Genomic DNA, 5,000 nt, shown 5'->3' on the forward strand with positions numbered 1-5,000 from the left:
CCAGATGCTCCAACAAAACATTAGACTTATTAAATTTCAACATTTGTTCTTAAATTCTCTACAGATAAATTCTCTACAGATACAATGGTTATCAACATTATTATTAATACAGTAGCTAGAGGACATGGTATTTTCATAAACAATATTTAATGGATCTGGATTTCTACCTTCATATTTCTTTAATCTATTAATGTGAAAAATTCTACTCTTTCTAGTAGAACCTGGAGAATCTAATTCATAATTAACGTCAGACACCTTTCTTATTACCTTCCATGGACCTTTAAACTCTGGGTTTCAGAAAACTATCAGAGTCCATATCTAAACCAGAACCAGATCTCCAGATTCGAAAGAACGACTTACTGCCTGCGATCATAGAATGCTTTCATACAAGCCTGGGAAGCTTGCAATTATCCTGGGCAAACTTCCAGGCACCACTCAATTTATTTTTGAAATTAGATAAAAATATTTAAATTTTAAATTTTAAACTTGTTTTCGTCCCCCAATCAACACTTCAAATAACACTTCCAAAAGACCTCGAACCTCATGACCATACACCAATCTGAAAGGAGAAACACCAGTAGATTCATTTGGGTGAGTTCTTAATGCAAATAATGCATAAGGTAGTTCCTTATCCCAACTACTCTCCCTTTCGTAACAGTACTTACCATTATACTTTTTAAGGTTTGGTGGAACCTTTCCACAACCCCTTGAACTTTCGGGATGGTATGGGACACTGGTGATGTGCTGAATGGCCAGTTTCAGCACACTGTCCTGAAAGTACTTGGAAGTAAAATTAGTACCACGATCTGATTGAATGGTACAAGGTAACCCATAACGACAAAAATATTCTACTAACTTCTCCCAGACAGCTTTTGACGTAACTTTCCTAAGAGGGAAAGCCTCTGGGAACCGAGAAGCCCTATCCATCACAGTTAATAAATACATATATCCCGATTGGGTTCTAGGTAAAGGACCAACAAACATCAATGACAATCTCTGCAAATGGTTCACCAATTACAGGGGATGGGTTTTAAAACGGAGCCTTTCGCAATACCTGATTGGGTTTACCCATGACCTGGCATGTCTCACAAGTTCGCAGAACAGTTTAATACACTTTCTCATATTAGGCCACCAAATAGCTTGGTTAATCCCTTAAAAGTTTTTGTACCCGCCAAAGTGTCCCCGAGAAAGGATCCTCATGAGCTAACTGCAGCAATTCGTCTCTGAATTGTTTAGGTACTAAAATCTGCTTATGGTACTCAGAAGATTCCATAAGAGCAGAACGACTTAATCTATACAATAATCCTCTCTCTGATACAAAACATGGCTTAGAAACATCATCCCCCTCAGTTATTTCCACATCAAATTCATCATGCTGAGCTCTTATAAAATCAGCCCTATTCCATGCTCTAACTACTTTACTACTATCACTACTTCCTACAGACTCGAGCCTTCCTACTGCTACATCTACTTGTACAGGGTCTAAATTTAAATCCTCTCCGTCCATCAAGAGGTTACACCCTTTTCTCTGGGAGCGAGTAGTTACAGCAATTGGTAATTTATTTACGGTTAAAATGGGGAACAATTCTTGTCCCTCCACATTACATAAGTCATTTCCTAGGATACCATCTATCCCAGGAATAGGTAGTTTATCAACAATGGCCAGATTAATATTCTTTACACCCACCCAATATGTCAATCTCTCCTTCAACCACAGGAGCAGACACAACAGTGTCAGGAAAACCACTTAAAATAACATAGTTAGCGATCTTCACATCAAGAGGTAACCTACTTCTCAACAATAAAGATCGAGCAGCACCTGTGTCCCTCAAAAATTTGACATTTATAACTTCCTCCTCAAATCTCAGCTTACCTGGCCAAATATACTTATTAAATGACAGTCACATGGGGGAATCTTTCTCTTTATTACCTTTACCATTTTCTCATTCTCTGCAGAATGTTGAGCAAGCCTTAACTTGATTCACCAAAGCAATGGGGAGAAGTAGCCTGCTCTGTAAATAATTCTGACGAGCAAAACACCTAGCCTGGGTATGTCCTGTCTTGTTACACCAGTAACAGGTTCTACTACTTCCCACACTACTAGTTATAGTACGACTAGGATGAGCATTATCAGTTTTTGCAAAATTCATATTCACAAATTACCACCGGGATTACTTATTGGTTGATTTTTGACCTGAAAATTAGAATTTGCTTTAGAGTTAGCCTGAAAATTAGAATTATTTTGGTTAAAGAACATTCTCTTTCTACTCTCCCCATTACCCTTGATCACAGGGAAATTACCCCTGAAGTTCTCGTACCAACCTCATGGGTCATATATATTCATCACTCAACTGAGGCAATTCTGGGAAAAGAGGTCACTTTCAAATCTTCTAAATGCACTCTTAACTCTTTAGCACAGGATTTCTTAAAATCTTCAATCAATATCAATTCCTTCAAGGCCGCCAAAGTAGTTACTTGGCGACTCTTGAGCCAGTCATCAAAATGCTCCTGCTTTACACGAGCAAATTCCACAAAAAGTCATGTTCGGGGTTTTTGTTAAAAATTCCTAAACCTCTGCCTGTAGGCCTCGGGAACCAAATCATAAGCTTTTAATATCAAAGCTTTCACTTTCTCATAATCCGAGATACTTGCTCCTCTATGGCATTATAAACCTTCTGAGCCTTGCCCAGCAAGCGACATTGAATCAACACTGTCCAGACCTCCCTAGGCCAAGACAACCTGGAAGCAACCCTTTCAAAGGCCTTAAAGAATTCAGGCACGTTCTCCTCAGTAAAACAAGGTACAAGTTTTAGAGCATCCCAAAACTAAACTTTTCCCCGATATCTTCACGGATGGGGTACTCCGCACACTTCTTACCTTGCTGGATCTTGGCCAACTCTAACTCCATACCAAGCATTGCTCTCTCATGTGCTCTGATTCTCTCCAGCTCCTCGAACTCTAACTTCTTTAGCTCCAACATGCTCTGGAAATCCTTTACTAGTGGCTCATTTTCCACTTTGACCGAACGAGTAGGAACTGCCGGACCAACATTACCAGTACGAGGAACTCGTTCAGTCTGACTTTTACCATCAGGCAGACTGCCGTACCCTTCAAAAATCACTCCACAGTGGGGCAGATCCTGAAAAAGACTCAATCCCGGAGCCCCTTCTACATCAGACTCACTCATGCTTTCACTAATTAATTCATCAGCAGTTTGTTAGTTCACACAGCCTATTCTTTACCAACTTATACACATCCTTTTTCAATCCCTATTTGTTAAAGAAATGCCTAACCACCTAGCACAAGCTTTCAAATTTTCTTTAGTCAAAGCACTCAAATACCTAACACAATCCTCAGAAGCTAAATATTCAGCAGGGTTAAACTCTACATCAGCCATAGTGAAAAGGAAAAGGAAGGTGATGAGGCACAAGAAAAATAAATACTGAAAAATCTCACCCAGAGCACAGTCTGACCCACTCGCACCACCGACTGAGTTTGTCCTGGATCCTGTCACGGTCGCCAAATTTGTTACGAACTCCCTTTAGGAGGAAGTCGTAACTGGTTCTTTTATTTTAATCTTAAATCCAGTGACAAAAACAAATCAGTATGGGCGAGGAAAATCAGAAAGACACAGGCAAAAATCTCACAATATTTATTACAATAAATATACGTACACTGATGGCTCACAAAAAGTAATAAATAGTCAAAACACAAAAGGCCATCAAATAACTCAAAGAGTCACCTATAACTAAAGCTAAACCCTACTCATAGAGAAGAAACCAAATTTTAATCTTAATAAGGGACCCAAATTAAATTTACCCACCACGCTAACCTATTACTAAATAGAAAGGAAAGAAGTGGAAGGACATACAAAAAGAAACAATAATCCTACCTAAGACATAACAATCTAAACCTTAATATACTATCAAACACTTTAGACCATATAATTACACACTCTTTAGGGTGTATCTAAAAATACACACAGATTGGTCCTATGACACAGACCAGTACTAATACAGACGAGTCCATATATCGCTCAAAAAATGCAGTCACAGAACGTCACTCCCATCAGAAGAACTGCACTTCAAAACCGTTGGTGGATATACACACTTTAGTCTAAGGCTCGCCAAAGATACAGGGGATGTTCCTCTTACCTGAGAGAAGACACCCTACTTGCTCCAACAAGGCCACTCTGGTGCTGATACAGTGGATACATCCATGAAAGACGAAAAAGGCTCTCGAGTCCAGAACCACACACAACTGCAAACGCCAAGATTTAAGCCAGTAGGCCACTTAAATCACAGTTGCACGTCGTACTCCCACATGTAGCTTCACATGCATAACTGCCTTTCACATTAAGCAGCAGCTCAATGACAGCAGATGTTGTTCTCAAGAGAACAAGCGAGAAATCTTCAGAATAGGAAGTTATATATGTATAATCCACAACAGCAGACAGATCAGCAGCTCCAGAGTCCTCAACGGCCTTGAACAACTCTCTAGAATACTTTGGGAGAGTCACAAGTCACCTCTCCTTACCACACTCCCAGTCACCATAAAGAAAAATAAACAGAGTTACAAATTTGGCAAGGAAGCAAAAACACTGAGGAAGGCCGCACTTCAAACTGCACTCAATAGATGGCGCCACAAAACTTAAGCTTTTTTTCAACCAAAGCAAATTAACAGTACATTTAACCAAAATGTATACTAACGTAAAACATAGCAAAATACCTAACTTACTTAGTTTTACAAAATTGCAAACAATAGAAAAATAAAAGCCATCAGTGCGAAAAGGCAAAACAATGAGATTTTAATTTAAAATTACGTTACGGCCTGACAACTTGATTGCCCTGTCTGAAGACGACAGAGGAGAAGTGACATCGATGCCAACCCAGACTTCAAGGCTTCTCATGGGAGGTTCGAAAAATTCCATAACGGACTGGCATCTATTCGGTGGTGCAGCATGGGGAGGCGACCAGCTCGGACGCGAAAGCGGCCAAAAC

Source organism: Macrobrachium nipponense, chromosome 1 (genome assembly GCF_015104395.2).
Source record: "Macrobrachium nipponense isolate FS-2020 chromosome 1, ASM1510439v2, whole genome shotgun sequence".
NCBI lineage: Eukaryota > Metazoa > Arthropoda > Malacostraca > Decapoda > Palaemonidae > Macrobrachium > Macrobrachium nipponense.